Consider the following 18,080-nt stretch of genomic DNA (forward strand, 5'->3'; position numbering starts at 1 on the left):
TGCCCAGGCGTATCAAGGCCGTTATTACGGCCAGGGGTGGTTGTTCTGGGTACTGATTTCTCAGGATCTATACACCCAAATTGCGTGAAATGTAATGACATATCAGTTCTAGTATAATATTTTTGTCCAATGAATACCCGTTTATGATCAGCATTTCTTCTTGGTGTAGCAATTTTAATGACCAGTAGTGTAGTATTCAAACTCTGCAGAGCGCTTACCGGCAAATCGTGAGCCTCATCATGATCACGGCACGTTTGGAGCAGTATATGTTCGTGGCAAAAATTCTGCTCTGCGCACTTTAATGTTCAGGCTACAGATAAACGATCTCTGAGTGCTAGAGTGGCCGAGCGGTTCTAGGGGCTTCAGTCTGGAACCCCGCGACCGCTACGGTCGCGGGTTCGAATCTTGCCTCGGGCATGGATGCGTGTGATGTCCTTAGGTTAGTTAGGTTTAAGTAGTTCCAAGTTCTAGGGGACTGATGACCTCAGATGTTAAGTCCCATAGTGCTCAGAGCCATATGAACCATTTGATACGATCTCTACAGCAGAAAAGTGTTGCTACGGCAGCAATTCGACAGCCAGTTCTAGTAGTCTATCAGAGACTATTAGGGAGTGCGTGGATGTATCTTTGGTCTGGCAAATTCATCACTTGAGCCGTCACTGCAGCCTACATAGGCTTCCGCGCGCGTGACGGGGAGTGCGTCAGTCCCTAGATCCTCAGACACGTGCGCGGGGGTCGCGCAGCAGCCGCCTGTGCGCATGCGCGTGGCCAGTCTGCGTCCCGCGCGGGGTGCGGGGGCCGCGGCGCCATGCAGATTGCCACTCGTGTGCAGCGCGCTCACTGGCGCAGCAGCAGAAACGGCGGCGGCGCGTGTGTGGCGTGTGCTATCGCGCGTGTGTGACGTTGACGTTGCTGCCGACACCTGGCCGGCTGGTGTGACGCCGGCTGACAGGACCTACCGGCGTTGCTGCGTCCCGGGCCGCTGCTCCCGCGCCACCGTCGTTCCGGTACGTCTCACACAGATGCTCTAACTGCGTGTCGTCTCGCGTATAATTGCTTGCCGAGAAAGCTGTTTATGTTTGTGCTCGCGCACCAAACCAAGTTCCCGCGCGACTTTCTGGACCAGACTCACTCAGCGCAGAGCAGATTAGTGGTTCAGAAACAATGCTTAGCTCTGCTTGGATTGATTTCACGTTCGACACTTCTGTCCCAAAATGAGGTGCTATAAATAAAAAGTAACCTCTGCCTTGCTTCGCGCAAGATTTGAAGGTTACATATGTAAATGCAGAAAAAGCTTTACAACCAGAAAATCGCACGCTTTCATCACAGCTTACTTTATTTGTGTACTAAACATTGCAGAATCGTCGGTGTCTCATCGTAGCTACAAATGATTCCAGATGTGTAATTTTTTTACATAAATTACTTGCGGATTTTATCCGCGATCTGAGTTACGCGCTTCTAGCCACTAGTCCGTGTTTCGGACCTTGACACTGCCTCGGCAGTGGGACGCGAGTGTGATTACATCATCCGCTCATTTTACGTTTCTCTGGATTTCACTCTCAGAAGAGAATGCATATAAGGTTACAGGCGCGGCACTCTTTCGGTGGCGCAGATTTTATTTTATGGTGCAAAATATTAATGCTTGATCCGACATGCAAATCTACGTCACCACAGAAGAAGAAATTGCTGTCGTAAAAATGCACAAGTGGCTCCAAAAATATACTTACTACGTAACGTATTCAAAAAAAGACAGAACAGCCTTGCGAAGTATTGTGTATAGTATATCAATGCTGTGAATAATAAACTTCCATTTTATTTGGAGAATAATATAGCTACTTAACCATTTACGAATGAAGCAACCCATAAATCTACTGTACGTGATTTTTTAAAATCCTAATACATACCTAAAGTGAAACGAAGAGGAGAAAATCTTCCCTTTTTTTAATTAGACTGTACGCCATTCTGTCTGCAGAAGAGTGTGTCTGTCAGCTCCTTGGTAGATGATTAATAAACGGTGAGCAGGATTAGCTGCTCTTTGACAGGAGTTGCTAGTTACTGATCAACTTCTCAGTTTTACAAAAATATTACATACGAGTGCAAAACATAGTTTTTATTTGTGTACTGTAGATACGAGCGTTTTTGATATCGATTTTGCTGTATTTTATTATCATTATTATTTGCACCATACCCGTGTAGTAACAAAAATTATTGGCTCTTCGAACTTCGTAGTTATATAGAGAACACAGCCAGTAGAATCCAAGCACCTTCCTAAAGTGTACATATCATTAACGGATACTACAAAAAAAACATTCTGTCGGATAATTCGACGAATTTTTTGCGTATTCTTTCGAACTTTGTCAAAAACACGAGATTTTAAGAGCCTGCAGCTTATACTGTTGCTACATCCACAAGATCAATTTCTACTAACTCGCTTAATTTTCTTCGTCTGTTGGAGTTTGAAAGCTCTTCCACAACCGTGATAAACAGCGGGCAATGGTAAAGGGATGCCACACAGAAGCGAAATAGGCTGAGAGATCTGATATTTCAAGTACAGCTCTTTCTGTTAAGGGCCTTAGGTTTCGAACATTGCTGCAGTTTTGGCGGCAGAACTTAATAGGACATAGCAATGAAAAGCCGCAAAACTATTCCGTTATTCGTTACTTTATTGTATGCAGGTTACGTCCCCGAGATTACCTCCTGCTAAGATTTAGTAACATACACTTTTCTCGTTGTTAAATTGCTTGTATTCTAATACAAGCGGGGCTTCATACAACCGTCCTCCCGGTTTCCATGGCAACCTATGGCGTCTCTGTTGCAGCCATGGTAACTGTCAAGCGTTCAGAGAAAGATCTCTCCCTAGCGAATACGTTCATTCTCTGTGATTCACTGTAGCGAGAGATGACGCTTACTAGAGCAGCTGCTAGTAATGCAAGGGGATTAAATACTGCGCATCTGTGTTAGTGAGACTGACGAGGGGGAGGGGCATATTTCTTCTAGACTACCATATAGACCTCATGACATTTTTATGTCGTAGGGTTGAAGCGGGTTTTCTAGCAATGATTGGTTGGGTCACAACAGGTTGCGACAACATGATGTTGCATTGGTTGGAGTTTTAGCTGCAATCCAGAAATCGTTTCAAGTTTTCAGGGGTGTTTAATTGGAGAAACGAACCATAAACGCTAGCAGTGTGCAATGTAGAAATCGATTATTTGTAGATACCGGTACGAAAATCAATGAAGTTAAATCTATTTCCACGAAATGTACGCTGATCATTGCTTCACCTTTGATACTATGACCTTGCATAGAGAAAATGCCTGCAGAAGAGATCTCGACCCAAAATGTCAACTCTGCTGATGAGTGGAAAAATTTCATGTCTTGTAATTTCTACTTTTTTACTTTCGAGATAGGAACATGCTTCTGAAACGGTGCAATCTCCCCATTTCTTCACTATCGCCTACGTATAACGGAAATGTTTAGGTAGTAGTTTTGTATGTTGATTCCTATTGCTTTAGCGGAAGCTTGAAATGTATGTATAAAACTACGTCGAATCCGCGTATGAACAAAAGTCAGATAAAAGCATTACAAAATAATTGTTTGGTTTGGGACTAGAAGGTCCACATTTCTCACCGCCGAAGTGAACATCGTGCCGCGCGGGGAGCCTGAAGCACAGAGAGTAAAATGTTGAACGTGTGGTGTCTTATTACGCCGACATGTGACACAACTTCCGGAAAACGAGCCGGCCGGTGTGGCCGAGCGGTTCTAGACGCTTCAGTCTGGAACCGCGCTGCCGCTACGGTCGCAGGTTCGAATCCTGCCTCGGGCATGGATGTGTGTGATGTCCTTAGGTTAGTTAGGTTTAAGTAGTTCTAAGTTCTAGGGGACTGATGACCCCATATGTTAAGTCCCATAGTGCTCAGAGCAATTTGAACCATTTGAAGCGGAAAACGAAAACAGAGTTTTGGAAACCGATTATAGGTGTCGTGTTTACAGTGTTGACCTGTATCCTGATCAGTAATTTGTGTTCTGAGCGTCAGTTTTTTACCGCGAGTTGGTCAATACGATGGCAGTTTTGTAATGATGTGAATAACGAAAGGATACAATTACGTTATGGGAGTCTGTGACATTGAAAGGAGGAGGAGATTGATCAAGAGGAGATTTTTAATAATCGTATCTGTTCAAAGCAATGAATGCGAAGCTGTTTTCGTACATTAACTTAGGCGACACGCGTTGTGGAAGATAGTGCGAAGTCATCAGCACTGGAACAGTATTTTACTCAATCGTTTTGTAAACTCGAAATGACTAGAAAAATTTATTTTGACAAAAGACACAGTTCTGCTGCAGTGGATAGAATTAGCGAATCTTTTGTCACCAGCTGTTGATTGTGTGCGAGTAGCATAGCCAATAAAAGAATGAGGGTATAGCAGTTCTCAGATTGGCGAGTCGTGCAAAATATAAGCGCCCGTCAGTTCGATTTCGGTAATTCATCAAAGACATGAGCATTACCGTATCTTCTTCTATCAAATAAAAATAAAATAAGCTTCGCTACAAGTAAAAGAATAATTTCTTGGTCAGTTTTAATATTTGTTTTTCCTGTCACTGCACACGAAGTCACTTCGTCCTAATTAGCCGACAATTTAAAAAGTAAGCAGAAATCTGAGAACCACCTAGTCACGACTCAAATGCGGCAGAGAACTTACATGGAACGATTAGCGATTGTGGGAGCCAGCCATCCCCCGCATTTCCAGACTCGATATTGTGGTGTAACGTGACCAATCATTCTGCGGTGCCGGGGGAAGAGGTTTACAGGAAACCGGATTTGGGAGCTCGTGTAAAAGCAGTGTGTGCAAGTAAGAGTGGAATGTGGAGTGAGCATGTCTGCAACAGCCGATAGGGTGTACAGTACGCGCTACGATTCCACGAAGAACCTAATGTTCTGGAATGTTTGCTTTGGAGCATGAAGACAGAGCGAAGTAGTGCTGGTGACAATACCTTACTCTGATGTTTGTATCAAGCGTGCTAAGACGCGAGAGTCTTTGAATCGTAGTCTGAAGAACGTCAGCACATTATCAGTAAGCTCTTCCGGGCTAAGTTGCCGTGGTCGATCTATAGAACTTCTTCTCCCTATCCTCAACCTATTTTCAGTACAATTGTGAATTTTATGAACAGATCGATGGGGTAGCCATGGGAAGCCCCCTAAGTCCCGCAATTGCGAATTTGTTCATGGAATATTTTGAACATGAAGCACTGCAGTCAGCCAAAAAAAGCCCCTCGAAGTGGTATCGGTATGTGGATGATACCTTTGTATTATGGAATCATGAGGAAGAAGACTTGAATGATTTTCTGGTACACTTAAATAGCATCAACCGAAAGATTAAATTTACTATGGAGAAGGAGAAGAATAGACAACTTAACTTCTTGGATGTATCAGTTATCAAACGGGCGGATGGGACCTTAGGCCATAAGGTCTACAGGAAAGGTACACATACTGATCGCTACCTCCATAAGAACTCAAACCACCACCCTAGGCAAAAGAGGGGGGTCATAAAAACACTAGTGGATAGGGCCAAAAATATTTGTGAACCAGGCTACTTACAAGAAGAACTAAATCATTTACGAATGGCCTTTGCGAAAAATGGTTATACGAAAAACGAGATTAACCGAGCACTTCACCCAAATAGAAAAATGCCTAAAAATAGGAGACAGCAACAACCATCAGCTGGAAAAGTATTTCTTCCGTTCATGCATAATATCACGGATCGCATTGGAAAAGTACTAGCCAAGTTTCAGGTAGAGACCATTTTTAGACCTACTAAGAAAATTAGTGAATGCCTAAGATCAACAAAAGATGCTCGTCACCCCCTAGCCACCCCCGGGGTATATAAAATTCCGTGTAGTTGTGGCAGGGTTTACGTAGGAACTACAAAAAGAAGCATCAATACACGGTTGACGGAGCACAAAAGAAACTGTCGCTTGGGACATATCGACAAATCGGCAGTAGCGGAACATGTTTTTAAGGATGGAGATCAGGAAAAAAATTTGGTGAAACAAGCGTGCTAGCGAGGACGTCGCACTATTATACACGTATGTATAGAGAGGCAATTGAAATCCACAAACATCAATACAATTTTAATTGTAAAGAAGAAGGATTAAAATTGGATAAGATATGGCGGTCAACGTTGCATCAATCACGTGACAATCGATTGCCTGCAATTGAGAGAACAGACGATAGCCACAGATAGCTGCACATCGACGCCACGTGACGTGTGATGGCGCCCCCTACGATCTCTATATAAGCGGCGGCCCCAGCTCCTAGCAGCCAGTCGTCGACTCACCTCGGAAGATGTTCTCCGTAGCTGAGAACGAAACGTCAGGGAGAAGAAGTTCTATAGATCGACCACGGCAACTTAGCCCGGAAGAGTTTACTGATAAAGACGCCGGCCGTGAAAGCCTACATGGAATGAAACGTCAGCACTCATTGGAGAGCCCAGTGAAATGACACCAGATCTTTTTCTTTTATATTTTGAACAACACATTTCAACGCGTCGCAGATCGCCGTTTTGTGAGACGACAGTATTAAAATACGGCACTTTTGTGGTGCGATATCGAAGTTAACCCTAGAACGCTAAAGGGAGGAAATATTAAATTGTTACTAAATCATCGTAAATTTTACTACTCCGCATTTTATTGAAAGGAATTCACAATTTATAGTTCATGCAACAGTTAATTACAATTATAGGGTCTCCAGTGATATGCCATATACAAAGTATTGTGTGTATTGAACCGGGGACCTATAAACGACGGAGAGGCTTCGTCCCGCCGTATCCCTCAGTGGTTCACAACCCCACAACAGGCCACAGCAGTCCACGCACCTCACGGCCGCCCAAAACAGAATCCAGGGTTATATATACAAAGTAGAATAAGTACAAAATCTCCTGTTTCCACATTATACTGACAACACCAGACTGGCGGGCACCGCGAATTGGTACGAACTGCAATCGTACATTTTACGATAGTTTAGTAACTGGGGTTGATATTACTGGTTCGATTTTTAGAACTGCCTTGTAATATGCCCGGATATTAGGCGGATGGGGCAATTCATTTCTTTGTATGCGCAGTGCTCATAACTCTTGCACTAAGATTTTCAAAGGAACATTTTTAAAGGACTATATACTTTTTAACGGTATTCAAAAGCTCCCGAAAAGACGAGTACAGTGGTATAACGCTTGCTGATGCTTGCGTCGAAACTGTTCTCAAAAAGATCCGAGAAAAGTGCTAGAAGTTAAAAGTTAAGGCTAGCGGACTCGACTGTTTGGTGTAAGATCCGCCAAGTCGGGCTCTCGCGTCAGACTCTGCCGATGTACGCAGCAACATCATAGGCCTACGCTACTAATATAAGACGTACAGTACTTCTCTTGTCCCTGCTCTATGCGACACAGACACAAGGTTGTAACATGTCCGGGGCTTAAAATAGCCAAATATTCGGTCTCTCTCACTTACGAACGCTGCACAAAGTTACGTAAGACGCAGGCAAGGGTATTAAATATTTTACGACCGATGTGCCTCGTTTGCCTGCGGTGATTTTCCTCTTGCAGCTCCCATCAGTAGCCAAAGACAGAATTCTGCAAAGTTCATTAGTTGCGGCAGAATGGGGAAAAATACAATGATAGTCATGAATAACTTAAGATATTGAAGTATATTGTACCACGGACTCAGAAATGGGCTGCACAGTTCGCACTGATATCATATGACCGATGTAATCGATTATGGGCACGTCAGCCACACAGTCAGTTGAAATTTATTGAAGTCTATTGTCGAGGTGTTAATGACTCATTTAAATTACTTGGAGTACAAAGCACACAACATTCATGGTTCAAAATAGGCTGTCGCAAATTTAGACGTGTGGCACAGCTGTTGCAATTAACATCAGTCCTTTCTAGTGGCGTTACCGGTTACCTTCACGAACGTACACGTCACCGTTCGCGACATGGTTGTTTGAAGATTTTGCAGTACGCTGTCCGAACGAATTGTCTACGCTTGTGAGATTTAGTCTGACGCATCATATGCCTCTCTTAAACCTAGAATGTTCACTCAAATTTAATCCACTCAACGTTACTTGGCCCGTAACGCTCGCGACGCGGTTGATTGTTGTTGTCACGATACGACAGACGAAAAATCGGAATATTCATTTCTCAAACAAGTAACTAGCACCGACCCACACCGACGCTATTGCAAATTACACACTACTGTGGTAAAATTCTCGTTTGGCAGCCGCGAAGTCGGCACTGCTTGACAATCACGCCCTGCGTTCTGTCGAGAGGCGACTATCGGTGCTGTCTCGAGATAGGTAGCAGTACTACAGTATGCTGACAGGGTCTGCTACGATTGCTTTAAATGGAAGTATATGGTATCGTCTTGTATATCAGACGGGGCTTAGGGTAAATATTTGAAACGTGTTTACGTGGCCGCGAGGTTTGAGACGCCATGTCACAGATTGCGGGGTCCCTCCCGCCAGAGGTTCGAGTCTTCAAAAATGGTTCAAATGGCTCTGAGCACTATGGGACTCAACTACTGTGGTCATAAGTCCCCTAGAACTTAGAACTACTTAAACCTAACTAACCTAAGGACAGCACACAACACCCAGCCATCACGAGGCAGAGAAAATCCCTGACCCCGCCGGGAATCGAACCCGGGAACTCGGGCGTGGGAAGCGAGAACGCTACCGCACGACCACGAGATGCGGGCGCGAGTCTTCCCTCGGGTATGAGTGTGTGTGTGTTGTTCTTAGCACAAGTTAGTTTAAGTAGTGTGTAAGTCTAGGGACCGATTACCTCAGCAGTTTGGTCCCTTAGGAATTCACACACATTTTTCGTGTCTACGTACCCATGTTTGAGTGAACAGCTTTTGTGGAGGCAAGCAGACTGTGGAAAGGTTTGAAATAACGACAGAGCCTGACAAGAGGGCCCTACTTGGCCGTGTTTAGACTGCTATAACAGATTCTGGCCCATATTGCCTTTCAATTTTAGCTAATTTTTCGCATGGTTTTTCTGTAAGTTACAACGCAAAATTTAATAACCGTTGTTTCAATGCACTTGTCTTTTAAAGAGCTTTCGATATCGTTAAAATAAGTACATCGTTCCATTGTAAAAAAAAAAACATACTTGCTTCAATATTTCTGTTGATACAAGGCATAAAGTATTACTCATATACGAGAATTATGAGCTTCTTCGCGTATTATCATCTTGCCGAAAATCTCGTTTCGATATTCTGAACAGTTCACGAAATAAAAGGGGTACAAGTTTTAACTGTTTCGATCTCTATACATGTACTACTGTGCTGGGTTTTGGCCTAATGTGTGTGTTTACTACTATAAAGAAATGCGTTCACCATACTATTCATAGTGTCTTAACCGCATTCCTATTGTCTTACTCGCTATTAGACCTACTACTGCACCGTCACTATTTGATTTTGTATTGAAAATGCTGTCTGACCTGAACAGAACTCTTTTTCATGCAGCCACGGCAGTTCACTAATTCCCACTATGTCTAACTTCAACCTATTCGGTTTCCTTTTTAAATTCTCCAAGCTACCTACCCGTCGAACGATACATTCGTTTCTCCTGATGACAACTTCCTCCTGAGTATTCCCCGACCGCAGATACGAATGTAGGGCTCTCCACAGCTCGTGGTCGTGCGGTAGCGTTCTCGCTTCCCGCGTCCGGGTTCCCGGGTTCGATTCCCGGCGGGCTTAGGGATTTTCTCTGCCTCGTGATGACTGGGTGTTGTGTGATGTCCTTAGGTTAGTTAGGTTTAAGTAGTTCTAAGTTCTAGGGGACTGATGACCATAGCTGTTGAACCATTTGAATGTAGGGCTGTTTCGATTCTGGAATATTTCACCTACTACGAATCCATCATCATTAAGCCGTATAGTAGAGCTAATTGTATTGGGAAATGTAACAGTTTCCCCCTTGCTTTCAGCCGTTCGCCGTTCCAGCAAAGCGAGGCCACTTTGACTAACGTTCAAAAAAATGGTTCAAATGGCTCTGAGCACTATGGGACTCAACTGCTGAGGTCATAAGTCCCCTAGAACTTAGAACTACTTAAACCTAACTAACCTAAGGACAACACACACATCCATGCCCGAGGCAGGATTCGAACCTGCGACCGTAGCGGTCGCGCGGTTCCAGACTGTAGCGCCAGAACCGCTCGGCCACCAGCGACCGGCGACTAACGTTAGAAAGTAGATAAGTCATTAGTCAGTCAGACGGTTTACGCTGTGCAACTGCTGAAAAGCCTGCCGCCCCTCTTCAGGAACCACACGTATGTCTGGACTCCTGACTTCAGCGAAGTCCACGGTTTAAGGAGGGGGAGGGGGGAGGAGGCAAGGCACTTATGGTCGAAAACAAACATTTGCTTTTTCTTCCGTAAACAGCTTACATTTAAGGCAGCAACTTATGCTTAGAGGAACTGCTGTGGAAGTCACAACCGTCAGTCTCATTTATGCATTAATATATATATATATATATATATATATATATATATATATATATATATGAAGATGTCCGAAAGAACAGATACCATCGGTGACCATGCAGCTCGTTAGAATGAAATTACAATGAAATGAATACCCCTAGCTGCATACAGGCGTTGATATAAGTCAACTGGGACTGTTGAAAATGTGTGCCCCGACCGGGACTCCAACCCGCTCTATCCATCTGAGCCACCGAGGAATTGGCAAAAAGCAGCGGGTAATGAGTATAATGAGCAGGGGCACTATGAATGTAGTGCGGGACAATAAGTTCGGAATGTGGGTCCCATGGGAGGCGTGCCAAAGATAAGTCCCTGCAGTCGCACTATGTGTCCTCGGTGGCTCAGATGGATAGAGCGTCTGCCACGTAAGCAGGAGATCCCGGATTCGAGTCCCGGTCGGGGCACACGTTTTCAGCTGTCCCCGTTGACTTATATCAACGCCTGCATGCAGCTAGGGGTATTCATTTAATTGTAAATACAGCTATTCATTGACAGAACTGAACTCTTGCTTCAGTATCATTTGTCCTCCTAACCTCCACATGTTGTTTTTGATACAGGGTATACTCTCCGCACTATTTGCTTCCAAGTGTGAAATTTATGCTCTAGTTTACGGTGTTGAGGATGCAGTGCCATCTTAAATTCAGCATATGACACGGGATAGGTAACCAGAGTAAACAATAGCTAAATTTTTCCACCGGCCGACTTGATCTGTTGTGGGGATCACGGCGCCAGAGAAGTGGCAGCGCAGCGGCTCAGCTCTGTGGCTTCCGCCGGCGCGTGTGATGATGACGCTTGGTGGGTGCAGTGCGGCCCAGCCGTCATGAGTCGCCGGGGCAGTGGGACCGGCTGCGCGCTTATCGCGGCCTCTTTGCAGCTGAGGCTCGCAGTTCCTCCAGGAACACTGTTCAACCGGAAGTCTAGAGCGACGGCGACTTTCACACAGCGGGACAGCACTTCAAAGGGAACACAGCGCTCCTTCGTCAGCAATTTTTTAAAAAAAAAAAAGGTTCAAATGGCCCTGAGCACTATGCGACTTAACTTCTGAGGTCATCAGTCCCCTAGAACTTACAACTACTTAAACCTAACTAACCTAAGGACATCACACACATCCATGCCCGAGGCAGCACTCGAACCTGCGACCGTAGCGGTCTGGCGGTTCTAGACTGTAGCGATTAGTACCGCTCGGCCACCCCGGCCGGCAGCAAATTTCAATCTTGTTCTGTATATACACAAATGATTTCGCGGACAGGGTGGGCATCAATGTGCGGTTGTCTGCTGACGACGCCGTGGTGTACGGTAAGGTGTCGAAGTTGAGTACCTGTAGGTAGATACAAGTCTACTTAGACAATACTGCTGTGGTGAATGGCAGCTGCCCCTGAATGTGGAAGAACTTAAGTTAATACGGATCAGTGGGAAGAACAAACCTGTAGTGTCCAGCTTGACACAAAGTCGTTAAATATCTGCGCGTAGCCTGCAAAGCGATATGAGGTGGAACGAGCATACGAAAACTGTGGTAGGGAAGGCGAAGGGTCGACTTCGGTTTATTGGAGCAATTTTAGAATAGACTGGTTCATCTGCAAAGGAGACCGCATATAGGACGGTGGTGCGACCTATTCTTGCGTGTTACTCAAGTATTTGGGATCCGTACCAGGTCGGATTGAAAGAAAACGTCGAAGTAATTTAGGCGCAGGCTCCTAGATTTGTTACCGGTAGGTTCGAACAACACGTAAGTGTTACGGAGATGCTTTGCAAACTCATATGGGAATCCCTGGAGGCAGAACGACGTTCTTTTCGAGAAACACTACTGACAAAATTTAGATAACCGGCATTTGAAGTTGACAGCAATACGATTCTGCTCCCGCCAACATACATCGCGCTTAAGGACTGCGCGAATACAAGATACGAGAAATTAGGGCTCTTTCGGAGGCGGACACACAGTTATTTTTCCCTCGCTCTACTTGCGAGTGGACCGGGCGGTGGGGGGGTGGGCGGGGTGACAAGTAGTAGTGCACGGTACCCTCCGCCACGCACCATGCGGTGGCTTGCGGAGTATCTGTCTAGTTTTAGATGAACCAAGACGACACGAATTTATATTTGGAATTGCATTATATAACACACAGTTGTACTGTTTACTGTTTCTTTATTGTAACAAGCGGTTTTGGTCTCTATTCGGACTACTTTCGGTTTATGAAAGCTACACCGCCTGCAAAATATTACTCGTTTATTTATTTCATATTATGCACTCGCTGATTATCCGAATCCGCCGGATTACCTATTTTTCATTAATGAGCCTCTGTGGACGAATCTCATGTTCGGTCTCTGGACCTTGGTCTTCGGTCGGCCTTGACACCCAGCCAGTACTTCTCTAACCCACTAATCGTCCATTCATTTGTTTCCTCTGGCGAAAGGCCCTTCCGTCTTCTGGGTGTCGATTCCGCCAGAAAACCCAGACGAATTTTCACCGTCCTGTCATTCATTTTATTTCCAGCAGTGTCTATCTCTCGTAGGCCTCTCTCACGTAGTTGGACCCCTATATTATATTATCAGCAGCCTTCTGACTGGATTGATGCATGTACAACATATACCGCAGGGAAATGTTCGGCATCTACATTTACATCCATACTAAGCAAAACACCTTCCATTTCACTATATATTAAGATGTCTTCCCGTTCAGTTCACATGCAGAGCGCAGAAAGAACGCTTAATTGCGTCTGTGCATGCCGCGGTTAGTCTACTCTTGTCCTTGCGTCCCTTATCGGAGTATAGGAGGCTGTAGCTTATTGTTCGATTCGGCAGTTTCTGCTGATTCCTGAAACACGGTATGCGGGCTGCCACGAGATAACTGGCGTGCATCTTCACTCTTTTGCCAGTGCAGCTTTCTCAGTAGTTCCGTGGCGCTCTTCCACGAGTCGAAAAAACTTGTAACTACTCGTGCTGCTCTCCTTTGAGTGCGTCAGCATACCCTGTTACTCCTATTTGGTATGTGTACTATACACTCGAGCAGTATTCTAGTAAGGGTTGCAGCATGCAGCAAGTCACCTTTGTAGACCGACTACATTTTCCCAGTATCCTACCAATAAATCGAAGCGTGCTGCCCGCTTTACGTACGACTGAGCCCATGTGATCACTCTACTGCCGCAAACAGATCTACTCGAGTATTTGTTATTACTTGACTCATGCTGGTTATGGCTCAGAGACATTATAACTACGTTTGCGTGTTTTGTGAAGTGCTCAATTTCACATTTACGAACATTTGAAGCAAGTTGCCGGACTTTGCACCATTTTGACTACCGGAACCAGTGACGCTATTAATCCCGGAAGACAGGAGAAATGTAGGGAGACCACGCAAAGCGTGGGACGAACTGTGAAGCCGGAATCTGCCCGATCCGTGTGGGATTTCGTATCAGCTACCCTCGTAAAATATTTCATTTTCAGAACACTGGACGATTGTGGGTAGCTGTCTGTCGTGGTACGGTACGTACACGCACGTAAGCCACGCCGGCGTTTCAATTGGTCCGCTGTGGCTGTTAACCCCGACTGACCCCTCGGTGGTCCGGGGCGGACGTTTACCAACGCACAGACACTCTACCCGACGCGGTAAACACACGCCCGTGCCTGCTTAACACATCACGATCCAAAACTGTGCTGAAACCGCATCAGAAAACTGATCGAAAGAGGCACTGCATTGGCATCTGAGTAGCGGAACATCAGTAAACATCACGAAGGTGCTATCAAACACTGCAATCTATCAATGTAATCAATAGACAAGTAACACAAAAGTATTCAGCCTTGAAAAGGTTACGTCGAAACTCAAGTTCCTTTTCTTCCTGCGTCTTTACACGATAGTTGCGCCGTCATTGACAAAATGTCATCTTACTTGCACCCATTACCGCTATGGAGTTCTTAGTCGATATTTACGTCTCAACGAGGAGGCTGACCTACTTACGCCCCCTTCTTCACAAATTTTAAACTGCAGGAGTTGTAAAATTTTGAGAAGAAAATGAGGGAAAGGGCCTCCCCTTTATGTAGTGGATGTTCCCACGATGATACAGGAGAAGAATAAGTATATCACTGACGTAGGGAACCCTGCTGTAGCAACAACTGAGTCGAGGTTTATGAATACAAACACGTGGGATAGTTCTGCCAGTGACATGGGAGAACTAATCGTAGAATGCCATGAAATGGCTCCATAATTAGATATACAGGGTTATTACAAATGATTGAAGCGATTTCACAGCTCTACAATAACTTTATTATTTGAGATATTTTCACAATGCTTTGCACACACATACAAAAAACTCAAAAAGTTTTATTAGGCATTCACAAATGTTCGATATGTGCCCCTTTAGTGATTCGGCAGACATCGAGCCGATAATCAAGTTCCTCCCACACTCGGCGCAGCATGTCCCCATCAATGAGTTCGAAAGCATCGTTGATGCGAGCTCGCAGTTCTGGCACGTTTCTTGGTAGAGGAGGTTTAAACACTGAATCTTTCACATAACCCCACAGAAAGAAATCGCATGGGGTTAAGTCGGGAGAGCGTGGAGGCCATAACATGAATTGCTGACCATGATGTCCACGACGACCGATCCATCGGTTTTCCAATCTCCTGTTTAAGAAATGCCGAACGTCATGATGGAAGTGCGGTGGAGCATCATCCTGTTGAAAGATGAAGTCGGCGCTGTCGGTCTCCAGTTGTGGCACGAGCCAATTTTCCAGCATGTCCAGATACACGTGTCCTGTAACGTTTTTTTCGCAGAAGAAAAAGGGGCCGTAAACTTTAAACCGTGAGATTGCACAAAACACGTTAACTTTTGGTGAATTGCGAATTTGCTGCACGAATGCGTGAGGATTCTCTACCGCCCAGATTCGCACATTGTGTCTGTTCACTTCCCCATCAAGAAAAAATGTTGCTTCATCAATGAAAACAAGTTTCGCACTGAACGCATCCTCTTCCATGAGCTGTTGCAACCGCGCCGAAAATTCAAAGCGTTTGACTTTGTCATCGGGTGTCAGGGCTTGTAGCAATTGTAAACGGTAAGGCTTCTGCCGGCCGGAGTGGCCGAGCGGTTAAAGGCGCTACAGTCTGGAACCGCACGACCGCTACGGTCGCAGGTTCGAATCCTGCCTCGGGCACGGATGTGAGTGATGTCCTTAGGTTAGTTAGGTTTAAGTAGTTCTAAGTTATAGGGGACTTATGACCACAGCAGTTGAGTCCCATAGTGCTCAGAGCCATTTGAACCATTTTTAAGGCTTCTGCTTTAGCCTTTTCCGTAAGATTTTCCAAACCGTCGGCTGTGGTACGTTTAGCTCCCTGCTTGCTTTATTCGTCGACTTCCGCGGGCTATGCGTGAAACTTGCCTGCCCGCGTTCAACCGTTTCTTCGCTCACAGCAGGCCGACCCGTTGATTTCCCCTTACAGGAAGCTTTAAACTGCGCATACCATCGCCGAGTGGAGTTAGCAGTTGGTGGATCTTTGTTGAACTTCGTCCTGAAGTGTCGTTGCACTGTTATGACTGACTGATGTGAGTGCATTTCAAGCACGAGCTACGCTTTCTCGGCTCCTGTCGCCATTTTGTCTCACTGCGCTCTCGAGCGCTCTGGCGGCAGAAACCTGAAGTGCGGCTTCAACCGAACAAAACTTTATGAGTTTTTCTACGTATCTGTAGTGTGTCGTGACCATACAGTGAATTTATGAAATCATTTCAATCATTTGTAATAGCCCTGTATAATTGCTAACACTGTAGAGCTGGTGAACCCGACCGCCCCGTAAGTATACGTTGAGAAGGACGGCGACACTAACACACTGTTGCCTCTGTTCCCAAGCTGAAGTGTGATCTCGATCAGCCCCAGTGGAATAACTCTTTGCACTTTGACAGACATGAGTTTCGTATAGGAAAAAGTAAATGAAAACTGTACGGTAGCTGAGATGTAATTTCAGGCCAGGTTACCACGTGGACCGCACCTGTTGCAACGGTTAGGGGAAACAGTCCAACGACCGAATTGAACAGCTCTCGGAACTGCACTCGGAAGAAGAAATGGTTGCTCGTGTGGACGTCGCGCGTAATACTGTGTGCAAAGTAATACGGGGACAGCAGCTGCAGCTACTGCTGACTTCGGACTGCTTGTCTTGATGAGCCAGTGCGTGCTGCAGCGCTGTACGGTCAATACTCATTTTCCTGCTTGTGTACTTTTCTCTGATGGCGTCTGTTCCACTAGAGATGGAATACTCAAATAGTCGTAGTAGTCATGAGCGGGTAGTCATGTACGGGCCGTCAAGAATCTTCACAGCCGTGAAGCGCCATCGGCTCAGAGTGAGTTTGTGAGTGGCCGTTGGCAGTGATCGGTTAACAGGCCCGTATCTCCTTCCTCCTCGGGTGACTGCACCGGCCTACGCTGTGTTTTTCAAAGACGAACTCGCTACGTCTTTGAAATATATCCCAACATCTACGTATGTGGTTCCAAGACGATGGCGCCAAAGCTCTCTTTGCATATTTGACTAGTAAACACCTATGCCAGACGTTGATTAAAAGATGGATAGCAAAAAAATGTTCAAATGTCTGTGAAATCTTACGGGACTTAACTGCTAAGATCGTCAGTCCCTAAGCTTACACACTACTTAACCTAAATTATCCTAAGGACAAACACACACACCCATGCTGAGGGAGGACTCGAACCTCCGCCGGGACCAAAGATGGATAGGAAGAAGCGGTCATGTTTCGCTACAGAACTTGTGCGACGATGTCATGCCGCAGAGAAACTGAGGGACGCCACTTTGAATAACTGTTGTGCGGCAGTATAAAGTTAGTACAAACATGTGTCTACTTGCCAGAATGAGATTTTCACTCTGCAGCGGGTTGTGCGCTGATATGAAACTTCCTGCAGATTAAATCTGTGTGCCGGACCGAGACTCGAACTCGGGACCTTTGCCTTTCGCGAGTAAGTGCTCTACTTTTTTTTCCCTTCATTTTGTTTGGTATTGTTCGTTGCGTTTGGTCTGGGCGGACGTCACAAGGCATCCGTTCAAGTTGATCGTTGATTCCTTTACTGTTTTTTTTTTTTTATTACAGAGGGCGAGCAGCCCTCTGACCGAACACGCTGAGCTACCGTGCCGGCAAGCCATCTGAGCTACCCAAGCACGACTCACGCCCCGTCCTGACAGCCTTACTTCTGCCTGGTCTCGAGTTCGAGTCTCGGTCCGGCACACAGTTTTAATCTGCCAGGGAGTTTCAAGTGTCTACTTTTTTTATCATCGTCAGTTGACACAAGATCAACTTTTACACTTATTATGCCTTGTTGCCTCCCTGACGCTAAATGGTAGGGACTTAAGCTGTAACTTATTTTGTTTTCGAGCAAACGGGGCCTTTCCATAACAATTTCCGCCTCACCTGTCAATTTCAAAGCCTTCTATGGCTTCATTCTAGGAACTTGGGGACAGTTATTGAAATGAAACACACCCGCAAGTACATTTTGTTGTTGTACCGCAGTATTCTCTGACGTAGAAGATATAAGACTGTCAATACAATGTAATTTTGGTTTTGAGTGATCGAGATG

General features: G+C 45.4%; 1 long non-coding RNA gene across 1 annotated transcript in view; it reads left to right on the forward strand.

The window, feature by feature from the left end:
- Nucleotides 1-822: 822 nt before the first annotated feature.
- LOC124777087 overlaps nucleotides 823-18,080 on the forward strand; it is a 502,342-nt gene continuing 485,084 nt past the window's right edge. Inside the window, exon 1 of the long non-coding RNA XR_007015682.1 lies at nucleotides 823-1,007. This is a non-coding gene — a long non-coding RNA (uncharacterized LOC124777087). The remainder of the gene's footprint in view (nucleotides 1,008-18,080) is intronic.

Source organism: Schistocerca piceifrons, chromosome 2, assembly GCF_021461385.2.
Source record: "Schistocerca piceifrons isolate TAMUIC-IGC-003096 chromosome 2, iqSchPice1.1, whole genome shotgun sequence".
Classification (NCBI taxonomy): Eukaryota; Metazoa; Arthropoda; class Insecta; order Orthoptera; family Acrididae; genus Schistocerca; species Schistocerca piceifrons.